A 16,142-nucleotide genomic window follows, 5' to 3' on the forward strand; every position below is an offset into this window, starting at 1 on the left:
GGCCCCCTAGGGGCTGTGGGATGTGGGGGCAGAAGCGAGACCATCACGAGCTCCCTTGCATCCAGTCACTTTCCTCTCGGGCTGCTAAGGAGGGCAGAGGAGAGCAGCTTCTGATTCTCCCCTCACAGCACGCCCCATGTGGGGAGTGACCAGAAGCATGGACACATAGTGCTGCTCCTCGCTCCCCCCCCACTCTCTATGGGGCACAATGATTTTGGGGTCGGGTGAGATGTATCTTTGTGTCACCACTTGCCCCTCCCCCCACAATGCCCCTCCACCGGTTACACGCGTGCGAATGTGGGAGTCCCCCCAGAAGCGGTGTCTGACACTACACCCGCAGCGTCACCTTTGCACTGCCCGCATGCTGCCCGAGTGCCCCGCTGATTTGGACCCCTGGAAAATTCTCCCCCATTTCGGCCCTAGGCTGAGTACCTCCCACTCCCCCGCTAATGGCCCAGGGGCTACAGAGCTTCTCTGGTCCTCGGGCTGCAGTGTGGCGGAGGGGAGTAAATGAGTGCGCAGGGGGAGTGGAAAAAGATGTGACTTGTGATGGGCCATGGGTGGAAAGGTTGAAAGAGGAAGGCCACAGACAGAAGAGGGTTTTGGGGGCCATGGTTTCTGTGCTGGGGCCCCTGCACTTGTTTCTCCCTTTCCCTGGGCTTTGGCATCATTAGCCCCTGCTTAGCGAGTAGGGTTCAGTGCTCCCTGTAATGTGGGCGTGACTCCTAGGGGACACAGAGGAACATTCATGGGGCACCTTAGGGCCTGAGCCAGTCCCCATGGAGGGCAGGGAGGGAGCACCACTCAGCCCCACTCTGTCCCAGCTCTTCACCAACCCCACCTCACCTGAGACTCTGGCTCCCAGCCCGGCCTCGACCCCTTTACCCCTGTCTGCCCCCTCTCTCCATCAGCAACAGCCCCACTCCTCCCAGCCTCGGTTCTCAATCGTGGCTTCCAGGGCCACAGCCATGGCTAAGAGGGCACAATGTGAATGTTTGGGACCACTGGTTTAGGGGTGTGTCCTCAATCACTTCTCTGCAGTCCATAAAAGCTATTCCTCACCCAACCTACCCCTCCGTCAGGACAGACTAGGTATGTTCTGCTGCCCTTCACTCATACAGGAAGGAGAATAACTTTCATTGCACTCAATCCTTAAAGTGATTTTGTAACCCACCACCATCCCAAACTGGTCATTTGGGGAAGCGGCCGCATCATACGCAGAGTAGTTGTGTCTGTGCAAACACGGTCTGTTCCTGAAGTCTTCCCCAGCTCCTCAGTAGATGTGAGGGGGAGCTCATTCAGACCCTGCTTATGCTTAGTATTTAAAAAGCTCCTGCGTCCCTATCTCTCCGGCCTTAGATTTCTCTTCTGTTCCTTTCCTGACAGCTCAGATGAGGTGACCAAGTGGTTAAGGTGATGGACTACTAATCCATTATGCTCTGCATGCATAGGTTCAAATCCCATCCTCATCGGAAACATTCAGTCTTCACTCCTCTTTTATAGACAACCATCTCCCCCTTTGGTACAATGACAGATCAAACAATTTTTCTTCTTGCGAAAAAAAACCTTCTCAGAATCTAACCCCCCCCACCCCGCTTCAAAATAAAAGTCTAAATCTCAGATTTCTAAAAAAAATCTCTAGTCCTGTATTTCTTAGTTTTTATCTCAAAAGGGAACATCCTCATAATCTCCCACAAACACCCTGGGACCTTCCCAAATAATTAAAATACCCCCATCCTGATCAAGATCAAAACAGCGAACCAGAGCTAGTGTCTAGGCCAGGCTGTTCTGAAAGAAGCAACTCAAAAACATTTTTTCTCCACTTCCCTTGACCAAGTCTGACTGAGAAAAGAAAATTCCCCAAACTGAAAATTTTTGCTGAGAAACCAATACTAGTCTGTTTGGAGATTTTGATTTGAATATATTATTATTATTCTCTTCTGATTTATTTCAGTTCAGTGTTTGTTCTCCAGATGTGTTTCCAGGTGTTGAGTTGTGGGGGAGAGAGGCCAACTCATGATGTCTCTTCCCCTCTTTCATAGTTTCTTCCAACTTGCTAGGAAGTACCTTTGCTAGGATGTGAGTCAAGCAGTGTCCATTGTCACTGTGCTATCTCAGAGAAGTCTGCATTGTACGCAGTTCCTGGGATAGTCCTTGGGAGCGTGGATCCCTTTTAATGGGCCAGCAGAGAGTCTGGCTCCTCCATTGTCACACCTGAAAGGCTGGTGGTGGGCATTTCGCAACCTCATAATATATCTCAGTAACACACACAGAGCAAACTTCATAACTTCCCAACCAATGCTACACACACAGTCCAACACAATATTAGTGTTCAACAGATCAAGACTTTTGAAATGATACCTCACCAGGCAGACTTTGTACAAACCGTATCATCATTATATGAGAGTGGTGAATATGGGGCTTCCAGGTAGTGCTTTGAGCACAGCGTGCCACACCAGGGCTGACATTGCAATGGAGACGTACCTGTAGAGTCTATCTCTCCTGGGATAAAGATGGCAGCATGGCCGTCCTGGGTCATCTGACTTCGGCCCATGGAGCTAAAGCTGAGGGGCTAAAAACTGTAGTCCGGATATATGTGTTCACAATGAAGCCTGGGTTCAGAAACCCTCACTCCTCCTGGGGGTTTCAGAGGTTGGGCTCAAGTCCCATCTGTCTGCACTGTAATTTTATAGTCTTGCAGCCCAAGCCCCATAAGCCTGAGTCAGCTGGCCGGGCTTTGAGGCAGGTGCCCTGAGTGTGTTAATCGCAGCGTAGACATAACATTAGGCTACGTCTCCAGTGCAATGAAACACCCACGGCTGGCCCAGGTCACAGTAATCAGGGTCATGGCGGCTTGGTCTATAGTAAAGTTGCAGTGTTCGTGTCTCGGCTCAGGTTCGGAGGGAGTTTAGCAAGTGGAAATGGTAAAACTGCACTGAGGGGACTGGACCACTGACCTACCAGCTCTTAACACCCAAACTTTCAGTAACTCTATTAGCAGTGCCTGTGAGTGTAATTTAAACCATAAGAAAAGCCACACTGGGCTAGACCAAAGGTCCATCTAGCTCTGAATCTTGTTTTCTGACAGTTGCCAACACCAGGTGCCCCAAAAGGCACTCAACGAAGCACCGCTAGGAGTTGAACCAAGGATCTCCTGTTTACAAAACAGGTGCTGTAATTAGCTAAGCCATGGTGCCTGCTGTTACTTAAAGAATTGTGTCTGCCCACACCTGACTCTGCCAATCCCCATTGAGTCCTGATAAACTTTTCTCGTGTTTGGATTCTGTAAAGCAGAGGAGCAGGGGAAGGTTTACTCCCAAGGTGTGTGAGTGTTTATTTGGACAGGTCAACGCTACAAAATTAGGTTGGTGTAACTACATTACTTAGATGTATAAAAATTTACACTTCCACAAGCAATGCAGTTATAGCAAACCAATGCCGGTGTAGCTTGCAGCTCAGCTGTCAGAACGTTCTGGAGCTATGAAAGGGGAGGGGCCCAGCCTCTGTAGCAGGAATGCAGGGCAGGTGAGTTCACGGCGGGCATTGTGGGATACTGGAGGAGGCCAGTTATGGTGATATAATGAACAGCAGCATTTATACTGACAATTTGTCTCTTTAAGTTTGCTGCAAAAAGCTCTAGGCCTGTTGTCAAGGTTGGGATTGAGGGGCACTGGGAATAGGAGGGCTGTGGGTTGGGACAGAGGAGAAGGGTGCCGACCGAGGGAGCCTTGTGAGTTTTTCACACACCTGAAGTTAAAATAACTTTGTAGTGAAGACCTGGCCAAAGATTTACACACACACAGCTTGCAAGGAAAATGTCACCTGCTGCTCTGCTTTGCAGAATCCAAACACATGCAAAGCTTGTCAGGCCCTGGTGGGGATGGCAGGGAGTCAGGTGTGCGCAGACAGTGCCCCTTAGCCACAGACAGGCATCATGGCTTAGCTAGCTAAACACTTGTGTTGTAAACAGGAGATCCTGGGTTCAACTCCCAGGGGTGCCTTGCTGAGTAGCTCTTGGGGCACTTGGTATTGGCTACAGCCAGAGGACAAAACACAGAGCTAGATGCAGCTTTATTCCAGTATGGCTGTTCTTATGGTTTAAAGTACACTCACAGGCATTGATAATAGACTTACTGAAAGTTTGGAAGTTAAGAGCTGAGAGGTCAGTGTTCCAGCCCGTCACAGATGACCCCTTCCTTCTGGGACAGGGGCAGGTCTGAGATCTCACACCAAAAGGCTCATTGTGGCTGCCAGAATCTGTGGGCAGCTCGTTTAGTTTACACCAAGGGTTGAGTCCTGCTTTGTGCACCATGGGTGAGAATGAAAATCCTAAACTGCCCTTTGAAATAACAAATGCAGCTGGACGTGTCATTGTCCCTGCCCCAAACCAGATAGAACAATGGAGAAATGCCATGAGTCCATACTTCATTGTGGTTTTACCATTTCCACTTGCTAAACTCTCTCCTAACCTTCTGGGCTCCTAGAGCAGGGTACAGAGCCTGAGCCGAGATACGGACACTGTAACTTCACAGCCCAAGCTGCATGACTCTGATTAATGTAACAGGTGCCAGCTGTGGCTGCTTCATTGCACTGTAGATGTAGCCTAATGTTATGTCTATACTGTGATTAAGACACCCAGGGCACCTATCTCAAAGCCCGGTCAGCTGACTCAGGCTTATGGGGCTTGGGCTGCAAGACTCAAATTGCAGTGGAGACATATAGGCACTAGATTTGCCTTTTTCCAACCATCCGAGACCTCCCCCAATCACCACAAGTTTTCAAAGATAATGACCAACGGCTCTACAGTCACATCTGCCAACTCCATCCGGACCCTCAGATGCATTAGATCTGGAACTGAGGACTTGGTCATGTCCAGCTTTTCTAAACAGTCCTTAATCTGTTCTTTCACCACCGAGGGCTGCTCACCTCCTCCCCCTACTGTGCTGCCAGTGTCTGTGAAGATCGAGGCAAAAAAAGCATTGAGCACTTCAGCTTTATCCACATCATCTGTCACTAGGTTGCCTGCCCCATTCAGTAAAGGGCCCACACTTTCTCTGACCTTCTTTTTGCTAACACACCTACACAGAAATTGACTTGGAAGCCAATCAAAATAAGTTACTTTTGAAATACAAATCATTCAAATCAACACTTGGTCAGTTTTCTCCTCTGCTCTATTTCTCACACACATTCCCCCACCCCATCCTTTGGAGTCAGGTTTTACATCAGGACATTTTAGGCCAAGGGGGGTAAGTTACATCAAAGAAGCTTTTCAGGATTAGCCCCCAATTTCCTGTATTACTAACAAAAAGCCGGTACGTTCCAGTGTGGGGTACTGGCAAGAGTGGGTACTCTGTGCCAGCCCGGCCTGGCTTCCCCAAGCTGGTGATTTAAGGGGCCCAGGGCTCCCTGCAGAGGCCAGAGCCCCGGGGAGGAAATCACTGCAGTGGAAGGCTGCTCTCTCCTGCTCTATAAACACAGAACAGGGGGGGCGGGAGCTTCCTTACGGTGGGGGGGCACCGTTGTCTGCACTGTGGCACTCCCATGACACCCCTTCCCCAAGGACCCACACTCACACCACCCCTCCCCCAGAGGCCACACCCACAGAAATCCTCTTCCCCCCAAGACTCCACCCTTCCCCCCACTCCATCATTTGTCCTAACAGCCAGTAAAGAGTGGTGGGGCCATGGCCCTCTAACCCCCTTGTTCCAGCACCCCTGACACAGAGCTAAGCAGGCAGCAGTGTGTGTGTGTCACAGAGACTGCTGTGCTGAGCTGAGCCAGTGAGGGAAGCAGGGGCTGATGTTGGGGCTGTGCCCCTCCCCCTGCCTCAGGACTGGTTGCTTGCAGCAGCTGTCTTAACTTAGAGACAGTGTGCCACACACTCACTCACTCACTCTTCCCCCCCCACACAAACACATTGCAGTTGAAAAGCAGCTGGCAATGTAGTAGGATTCCCATGGAACAATGGGATAGAGAAACCTGCATCATGTGATGCTGTACCAGCCTGTGAGGCATTTCAAACCCTTCCCAAAGCACCTCCAGCCAGTTGCACAGTTACCCACAATGAACTGCTGTCTTTGGCCATCCAAGAGTCTAGCCTGGATGTGCTCTGGTAACACAAGGGGCATAGTGTGGACATGCAACAGCTGTTTAATTCAAACACTTTAAAACCACATTACCCAATAGTGTAGACACAGTTTGAGAGTGGGACAAAACCCAGCTCTGTTGAAACTAAAGGGCCACAACTTCCTCTGTAGTTGGCAGGATTTGAACCTGTGCAGGGAGACCCCAAAGGATTCCTAGTCCATCACCATAACCAGTCGGCCACAACTACTTGCTTGAGATGGGTCTCTCACTACACTCCAGTTCTGTTCTCACTGAGTGATCAATTCCAGTTGTTTCCTCAGACCCCAGCTTCCACAACACACACACTGCTGTGCCATTGTGTAAGTGTGTCCCTGGCTGAACTGCAAGAATTCCTGCTCATTTCCCTTCTGGCTGGAGCATGAGGAGAGTGTGTTTGTGGTCAATGACGTTCCTGTAGATTGTTGCCCATTTCCTGCCTTGATCATTCAGACAGTTCCTTTACCATCATATCCCCAGCACATCAGGGATTGCAATAGCAGGGGGCAGGTTTTCTCTGGGGCACTGAGCTTTGCAGGGGGTTGGTGGCTCCTTTCTTTCCTCACCCTGAAGTAAACTCAGCTTTTTATTCCATCCTTGATGTTTCAAGGAACAACAACAGATGACCGAGGAAAGAGGTGGACAGGGCGGGCCTCAGGTGAGGGGCAGAGAGGTGCAAGTGGTGGGCAGGGCCGGTCTCATGGGCGGGGCAAAGAGGTGTTGGTGGTGGACAGGGCAGGTCAGGGGAGGGGATAGAGAGATGTGAGTGCTGGGCAGGGCTGGTCTTAGGGGAGGGGGCAGAGAGGTTTGGGCAGGGTGAGTCTCAGGGGAAGGGCAGAGAGGTGGGGATAGCAGGCAGACCTTGGGGGCGGGGGTGGAGAGAGAAGGAGGCTTTCAGGGAGGAGAGGAGTGAGCAAAAGGTGGACTAGCAGGCCTCAGTCAAAGAGAAAGAGCAGGGGTGGGAGAGTGGCCAAATGGGAGTGAGAGCAGAGCACAGGTGGAGCCTCAGAGGGAGGAGAATGAGTCAAGGGGGTGGAGTGGGCAGGGCTGCCCAGAGGATTCAGGGGGCTTGAGGCAAAACAATTTTGGGGGCCCTTTTCATAAAAAAAAAAGTTGCAATACTATAGAATAATATATTCTCATGGGATCCCTGCAGGGCCTGGGGCAAATTGCCCCACTTGCCCCCCCCCCCGGGTGGCCCTGCTCTCAGCCTCTCCTCATAAGTCCCCTGCCCCCTAATCATTTTTGTTGCCCTCCCCTAGACTCTCTCCAATTTGTTTCTGTAGCGGAAGGGCAAAAATTGGACGCAATGCTTCAGAAGGAGGGGAGGAATAGCTCAGTGGTTTGAGCATTGGCTTGGTAACCCAGCGTTATAAGTTCAATCCATGAACGGGCAACTTAGAGGTCTAGGGCAAAAATCAGTACTTGGTCATGCTACTGGAGGAAGGTGGCTGGACTCGATGACTTTTCAAGATCCCTTCTAGTTCTAGGAGATAGGTATATCTCCAATTATTTATTAAAAAAAAAAAAGATGTGGCCTCACCACTGCTGAGTAGAGGGGAATAATCACTTCCCTCAATCTGCTGGTGATGCTCCTACTCATCCAGCCCAGTATGACCAGTTAACAATATTGAATGCAGACCCAGCAATATTTGATCAATTGGTTACTGTCCACTCAGGAGGTTATTTCCTACCTATTCATAAAGAATGAAGATGCTCTAAGCAGAGGGGAGAGAGCTGTCCTGTTCATGTAGCTAATCCATCTCCCCGAGAGGTGGTAGCTATGTCACTAGGGGAAGCTATGTGGGTGGGTGTGCAAGCTGTGGTGTCTCCATGTATCTATAAGTTTAATGAAACCCCATTTTTAAAAGCACTGTGGTCTGGGAAGAGAACAGGAGATCTCTGAGGCAGGGCCTGTCCTTCAAAATCTTTAAGATCACAGACTTACCTCTACCACAGTCATGGGGGTATAGCTCAGTGGTAGAGTGTTTGACTGCAAATCAAAGGGTCCTTGGTTCAAATCCTATTGCCACTTTATAAATCTCTTCCTTCAACAAAAATAATTTCATTTCCTTTATGTTCAGGAGTTCCACTGAATAGGGATCCCTGAAATGAATGGAAACACTCAATATTTTCCTGTGCAAATGCATAAAAACCTAGCAAACGTGTGCCTCCACTGAAATCAGTTCCAGTCCTCTAAAGGATTAAAGAATCTCTATTGAGGTTGCAGGAAAAAACATCTCAATGTGTAGAAAGAATAGTAAATATGGCAGGCGACCAGCTTGGCTTAACAGTGAAATCCTTGCTGATCTTAAACACAAAAAAGCAGCCTACAAGAAGTGGAAGATTGGAGAAATGACCAGGGAGGAGTATAAAAATATTGCTCAGGCATCCAGGAGTGAAATCAGGAAGGCCAAATCACACATGGAGTTGCAGCTAGCAAAAGATGTTAAGAGTAACAAGAAGGGTTTCTTCAGGTATGTTAGCAACAAGAAGAAAGTCATGGAAAGAGAGTGCCCCTTACTGAATGAGGGAGGTAACTTAGTGGACAGAGGATGTGGAAAAAGCTAGTGTACTCAATGCTTTTTTTGCCCCTGTCTTCACAAACAAGGTCAGCTCCCAGACTGCTGCACTGGGCAGCACAGCATGGGGAGGAGGTGACCAGCCCTCTGTGGAGAAAGAAGTGGTTTGGGATTATTTAGAAAAACTGGAGACCAGCACATGTCCATGGGGCTGGATGTGCTGCATCTGAGGGTGCTAAAGGAGTTGGCGGATGTGATTGCAGAGACATTGGCCATTAACTTTGAAAACTCATGGCAATCGGGGGAGGTCCTGGATGACTGGAAAAAGGCTACTGTAGTGCCCATCTTTAAAAAAGGGAAGAAGGAGGATCCGGGGAACTACAGGCGAGTCAGCCTCACCTCAGTCCCTGGAAAAATCATGGAGCAGGTGCTCAAGGAATCAATTCTGAAGCACTTAGAGGAGAGGAAAGTGATCAGGAACAGTCAGCATGAATTCATCAAGGGCAAGTCATGCCTGACTAACCTAATTGCCTTCTATGAGGAGATAACTAGCTCTGTGGATGAGGGGAAAGCAGTGGATGTGTTATTCCTTGACTTTAGCAAAGCTTTTGATACGGTCTCCCACAGTATTCTTGCCAGCAAATTAAAGAAGTATGGGCTGGATGAATGGACTGTAAGATGGATAGAAAGCTGGCTAGATTGTAGGCTCAATGGGCACTGATCAAAGGCTCCATGTCTAGTTGGCAGCCGGTTTCAAGCGGAGCGCCCCAAGGGTCTGTCCTGGGGCCGGTTTTGTTCAATATCTTCATTAATGATCTGGAGTATGGTGTGGATTGCACCCTCAGCAAGTTTGCAGAAGACACTAAACTGAGAGGAGTGGTTGATATCCTGGAGTGTAGGGATAGGATACAGAGGGACCTAGACAAATTAGAGGACTGGGGCAAAAGAAATCTGATGAGGTTCAGCAAGGATGAGTGCAGAATCCTGCACTTAGGATGGAAGAATCCCATTCACTGTTACACACTAGGGACCGAATGGCTAGGCAGCAGTTCTGCAGAAAAGGGTGAGCTGGGGCATGGGGGCTGCCCGCACCGCAGCAGATAACCCGCGGGGGGCACTGGGGAACCGGTCCTCACACTAGCTCACCTACCTCCCCTCTGCCTCCCTGGGCCTGAGCACGAAGCCGCCGTTTGCTTCTCAGCCCTCCCAGCCTTCCCGTGTGAACCGTCATGGGCAGGGGTTCCAGGGGCCATCAGGGGACAGGGAGAAGGGTGGTATAATGGGGCAAGGGTCCCGGGGGGCATCAGGAATGAGAGGAGAGGTTGGATGGAGCAGCAGGGGACAGGGAAGGAGGGTAGATGGGGTAGGGGTCCCCGGGGGGGCGTCAAGGAACTTGGGGAGTTGGATGGGGCGGGAGTCCCAAGGGGCAGGGGTGGGTCACAACCCCCACGTGGGGGGAGGAGGGAACTGGTTGTTAAGATTTTGGCAGCTCATCACTGGCCGGGGATGGTAGGCTGAGGAGGCGAGCTGGTGGGCAATGGCAGGGGGTGAGTATGTGAGCCAGGGAGGGGGGGAACAGAGGTGAGCAGCGGGCAGGTAAGCAGGGGGAGTGGGGGTCTGAGGAGGGAAGCGGGTGGGCATTGGCAGGGGGGTCAGGTGAGCTGGCGGTGGGGGAGGAGAGCTGAGGAGCCGAGCGAGTGGGCAGGCAGGTGAGCCGTGGGGGCTGAGGTGAGTGGGTGAGCAGTGACAGACAGGGCAGGTGAGCCAGTAGCAGGGGAGGGGGGTTGAGGAGGTGTGCGAGGGGCTGAGGAGGTGAATGGTGAGTCAGTGGCTGACCTGTTCTACTGATCTACTCTGGCTCCCAACCCCGCGCCAAGGGTTGCAGCTGTCTGGAGGTGCTGCCTTCCACGCCTTCCTCAGTCACACCTCATTCAGTCAACAGGGCAACTGATTACCAAGTGGGGGGAAGATCTTATTCTACTTCTAGCAAAGAGACAGTTTTCTTTTACCTTAATTACACTACCTTAGGGGCCCCCTATAACATATTAGCAAGGTTCATTACCCCTGTTTTGGCAGGGCGGTGCTGGGGAAGGAGGGTTTGTTTCCACTAGGCGGGCGGCACTTGGGGGGGGATTGTTTCGGGGGGCCTGGGAGGCGCTGGCGATGTTGTTTTTGCAGGGTAGGTGGTGTTGGGGGGGTTGTGTTTCGGAGGGGCTGGGCGGTGCTGGGGGGCGTTCTGTGAGGTTTCAGCCCTCAGCTGTTTTCTTTGGAGTAATATTGCCCTTGCCACTTTACGAGTTATGCAGGCCTGGACTAAACCACAGCCTCGGGAGTCAGCATTCACGTATCCTGCAGTCTGAACTTGGAATCTGATACATTCCCTCATTGGCTACCATTGTTTGCCCAGCATGGAAGTGCTCCTTGTATAATGAGTCAGCCAGATTGGGACCCACAGGCATGTAGGGCAGGTCTCCAGTGTGGATTTGAACTGTTTGATGAATAAATTATCCTGTACTAATTGCCAGGATGTTTGGAAGGAGAGTTAAGCCTATTGTTTTCTCAGGCCGAAAGGCTGCTGGAAATGTATAAGAACCTGGGACACGATCCTTCTTCATCTCAGATCTGCTTTGGGTTTCAAGAGAGGGAAACCTTAAGCCACAAGGATTGAGATCCCCAGTCGTTGACTGGAGCCACCCTGAATATGGAAATTGGATTATAGCCTATGGACTATTTCTAAAAGGACTTTTGGCAACTACAAGCTCATCTCTACTGTGTATCTGAACCTCAAGAATTGAATTCAAGTCTATATGTCTACTAATCTTTTAACCAACACTCTCTCTCTTTTCTTTTCTAATAAATTTTAGCTTAGTTAATAAGAATTGGCTATAGCATGTATTTTAGGTAAGATCTAAGCTATAATTTAACCTGGGTATGTGGCTGATCCTTTGGGATTGGAAGGACCTTTTCTTTTATATGATGAAGTAAGATTTTCAGGAATCATCATCATATCTGACAGGTGTGTCTGGACGGAGGCCTGAGGCTGGGTACGTTAAGGGAACTGCGTGGTTTAAACTTCTAAGTAACCAGTGAGGTACTACAGAAGCTGTTTTGTGCTGGCTTGGTAAATCTAAGTACTGAAATAACCACCAGCATTTAGGATTTGTCTGCCCTGTTTTGTTTGCAGTTCACCCTGACTGAGTGACCTGAACTGGCTCCCACAGGCAGCACCGTCATACCTACATCCAGGCTGTAGGGGTCCGGGGGATTTTAGGGGCCTTGAAGTGCACAGATACCTACATCCAGGCCATAGGGGTCCCTGGGGGGCTTAGAGAGTATGAGGGGGACACAGATACCAATCTCCAGGCTCTAGGGGTCCCAGGAGGGCTTAGAGGGTTCATGAGGGGCACAAATTACTACATCCAGGCTGTAGTGGTACCAGGAGGCTTTGGGAGTTAGTGGGAGGCAAAGATACCTATGTCCAGGCTGGAGGCACCCTGGGAGTCTTAGGAGATTTGTGGGGGCCCAAGATACCAGGCTGTAGGGGTACCAGGGGGTCTTAGGAGTTCGGGTGGGCACAGATACCTATGTCCAGGCTGTATCGGTCCCAGGAGGGGGTTACAGGTTTCATGAGGGTCACAGATATCTACGTCCAGATTGTAGATGTCCCGGGGGGCGTTAGGGGGGTTGTCCAGGCAGTATGGGTTCCTGGGGTGTTAGGGGGTTTCTGAGGGGCACATATATCTACGTGCACACTGGAGTGTCCCAGGGGGCTTATGGAGTCTATATGGGGTACAGATACAAATGTCCTGGCTGTATAGGTCCCTGGGGGGCTTAGGAGGTTTGTGGGGGGCACAGATACCTAAGTTCAGGCTGGAGGGGTCTCCAAGAGTCTTAGGTGTTTGGTGGGGGGCACAGATATCTACTTCCAGGCTACAGGGGTCCCGGGGGGGCTTAGGGTCTGTCATGGAGTGTGGGGGAGTACGGTCCTGCACCCCTCTTCCTGGGACTCAGAGTGACTCTCAGCCAGCCAGTAAAACAGAAGGTTTATTGGACAACAGGAGCGAAGGATACAGCAGAGCTTGGAGGCACAAGCAGGACCCCGCAATCGAGTCCTTCTGGGGGTTCAGGAAACTTAGTTCCCAGTTTGGGATCCCCTGAACTCCAACCACCCAGACCAAAACAGAAACTAAAGTAACCCAGCTCCCTCCAGCCGGCCCCTTCCTGTGTCCAGCCTCCCGGGCAAAGGTGCTGACCCCCTCCCCCCTGCCTAGCTCAGGTTACAGGCTGAGCACGTATCCGGTCCTAAAGTCACCCTCTGCTCTCCCATCCCCCACACAGACAGTCCCCACTCCATCACAGTAATGCCCAGAGCATTTCCCTCACGGAGCAACAGTGATACTGTGTGGCCACGCAGGGTAATGCACAGAGCATCACGCCTATGTAGAGGCTGTAGAGATCCCTGGAGGGCTTAGGGGTCATGGGGGGGCACAGATAGCTACGTCCAGTCTGGAGGGTTCCAATGAGCATTAGGGGCTTCATGGGGGACACAAATATCTACGTCTGGGCTGGAGAGGTTCCTGGACGGCTTAGGGGGTTGTGGTGAGCACAGATACATACGTCCTGGCTGTAGTGGTCCCTGGGGGTTTAGGGAGTTGGTAAGGGGCACAGACACCTACGTATGGTCTGGAGGGGTGCCTGGGGGACTTAAGGGGTTGTGGTTTCGCAGATACCTACGTCCCAGTTGGAGGGGGCCCTGAGGAGCTTAGAGGGTTTGTATGGCATACAAATAGCTACAACCAGGCTGGTGGGGGCCCTATTGGTCTTAGAGGGTTTGTGGGGGGCAGAGATACCTATGTCCAGGCTGGAGAAGTCGTGGGGAGGGCTTAAGTGGTTCCTGGAGGCCACAAATATCTACATCCAGGCTGGAGGAGTTCTGGGGGTATTAGAGAGTTATGGGGGGGCACAGATACCTATATCGAAGCTGTAGGGGTCCTGGGGTTGCTTTGGGGCATTCTGGGGTACAGATACCTACTTCCATGCTGTAGGGGTCGCTAGGAGGATCTGTGGGTTCGTGAGGGTGCACAGATACCTACGTCCAGGCTATAGCGATCCTGGGGGGGCTAAGGGGTTTATAAGGGGCACAGATACATTCATCCAGGCAAGAGGGGTCCTAGGGACCTTAGGGGGTTCATTTTGGGCACAGATACCTGTGTCTAGGCTGTAGGGGTTCCGGGGGCTTAGGGGGGTTGTGGGGTGCACAGATACCTACATCTAGGCTGGAGTGGTTTCAGGGATCTTAGGAGGGTTGTGGGGGCACAGATACCTATGTCCATGCTCAAGGGGTCCTGTCGTGCCTTAGGGGATTCGTGGGGTCAGAGATACCTATGTCTAGGCTGCAGGGGTCCCGGGGGCGATTAGGTGTGTTGCAGGGGGAACAGATACCTATGTCCTGATGGTAGGGAGCCCTGGATAGCTTGGGCGGTTTGTGGGGGTCACAGATACAAACATCCATGCTGTATGGGTCCCGAGGGTCTTTGTGGGGCTCTGGGGGTCACAGATACCTACCTATTGTCTGGAAGGGTCCTGTAGGTCTTTGGGGGTGTGTGGGGTGTAAAGATGCCTACATCTGGGCTTGTGGGTACCCTGGGGGGCTTAAAGGTTTGTGGGGAACACAGATACCTTTATCCAGGCTAGATGGGTCCCAGTGGGATTAGAGGGTTGCGGGGGGCACAGATACCTATGTAAGCAGAATCAAGATGAACTCTACCCTGACATCTGGTGGTGAATTATGGCGAGTGTAGAAAAGAATTTCAGGGGCTGATCGTGTATGCATAGGCACAGCCACCCCACCTGACACACCCACAGCAGCCTGGGATGGTTGCTTTGGCAGCTGCGATGTCCCCAGTTTATTTGTTGTTGAGGTGTGAGATGTGGAGTGTTGTCACCCTGATTGTGTGGATGAGGAACTGTGAAATTGCTTTGAGACAGGGATTCTCACCATCAATTGGGTGCCACTCGCTAGACAAGGGAGTGGGCTCCTTGGGTGAGCCAGAAACACCAATTGCACCTTCTTTTCTTTTAACAGTTGAATAGTAGAGCTGATTTTTGATTCTGTTGAGCGTTGAAAATTCAGGTTTCTGAGGTGAAATCACTAAAAAGCTGTGTTAACTAATGAGGCAAAGCAGCTGGGAAAAAAGAGCAGTCTGTGGGATGGTTGGAGTGGTCTATGGAATGAGGTGAGTGGAGCAGTTTTTAGAGACAGCTAGAGCAGGTCAGCTGGTGGACCGAGCTGAGCAGTTAGTGGGAAAAATAGAAGCAGAATCCTATGGAGAAGCAGGTGGCAGTGGACCATGTAAGGTGCTCCTTTCTACCCAGGCTGGCAGGGGAAAAACCCTGCAGATAGACTCTTGAACTCTGGGGCTGCGGGACTGTGGGTGATTTTGGGGTTGCTGGAGTCTTGAAACATTTGAAGTATTGGACTTTGGAGTCTTCGGGTGGTTTGGGGATTGCTAAACTCTAGAGCCCAGGGAAAAGGACATGGCCTAGTTGAGGTGTTTTCCCAATTTAATGCTATGTTGATTATCTCACATTATTAAAAGTTTTCTGCTACACCCAGACTCTGTGCTTGCGAGAGGGGAAGTATTGCCTCTTTGAGGCACCTAGGGGTGTGTATGTAAAACTTTCCCATGTCACTGGATGGGGGCTCGAGCTGGTTTGTATTCCGTTATAGGGAAAGGACCCGTATGTATTGAACCCTGTCCTTGCTGCTATCAATTCAGCCTGACAGAAGGGTTCCACCTATGTCCAGGCTGAAGGGGTCCCTGGGGGGGGGGGGGGTCAGGGATTTGGTGGGGGCACAGATACCTACGTCCAGGCTGCAGGGGTCCCGGGGAGGCTTAGGGGGTGTCACAGAGTGTGGTGGAATCCGGCCCTGCACCCCTCTTCCTGCGACACACAGTGACTCAGCCAGCCAGTAAAACAGAAGGTTTTTTTGGCCAACAGGAACGAAGGACTCAGCAGAGCTTTTGGGCACAACCAGGACCCCTCATTCGAGTCCTTCTGGGGGTTCAGGAAGCTTACTTCCCAGTTTGGGATTCCCTGAATTCAAACTACCCAGCCCCAAACCGAAACTAAAATAACTCAACTCCCTCCAGCCGGCCTCTTCCTTTGTCCAGCATCCCAGGCAAAGGTGCTGATCTCCTCCCCCATGCCTAGCTCGATTTACAGGCTTCGGTCCTGTCCCTCACCTAAAGTCACCCGCTGCTCTCCCATCCCCCACACAGACAGTCCCCACTCCATCACAGTAATGCCCAGAGCATTTCCCTCGCGGAGCAACAGTGACACCGTGTGGCTATGGAGGGTAATGCCCAGAGCATTTCCTGCATGCAGCAACAGTGTCACCGTGTGGCCACGCAGGGTAATGCACAGAGCATCACACCTATGTAGAGGCTGTAGAGATCCCTGGGGGGCTTACGGGTCATGGGAGGTACAGATAGC

General features: G+C 51.2%; 1 protein-coding gene and 3 non-coding genes across 4 annotated transcripts in view; 3 read left to right on the top strand and 1 right to left on the bottom strand.

The window, feature by feature from the left end:
* Positions 1-16,142, top strand: part of LOC127031107 (zinc finger protein 707-like) — a 769,794-nt gene that overhangs the window by 115,731 nt on the left and 637,921 nt on the right. The window lies entirely within an intron of this gene.
* On the top strand, positions 1,391-1,472 carry TRNAS-ACU (transfer RNA serine (anticodon ACU)). Its single transcript has one exon. It is a non-coding gene; the product is annotated as a tRNA-Ser (tRNA).
* On the bottom strand, positions 6,253-6,334 carry TRNAP-AGG (transfer RNA proline (anticodon AGG)). Its single transcript has one exon. It is a non-coding gene; the product is annotated as a tRNA-Pro (tRNA).
* TRNAC-GCA (transfer RNA cysteine (anticodon GCA)) lies at positions 8,087-8,158 on the top strand. The gene has a single exon. It is a non-coding gene; the product is annotated as a tRNA-Cys (tRNA).

This window comes from Gopherus flavomarginatus, chromosome 11, assembly GCF_025201925.1.
Source record: "Gopherus flavomarginatus isolate rGopFla2 chromosome 11, rGopFla2.mat.asm, whole genome shotgun sequence".
Lineage (NCBI taxonomy): Eukaryota > Metazoa > Chordata > Testudines > Testudinidae > Gopherus > Gopherus flavomarginatus.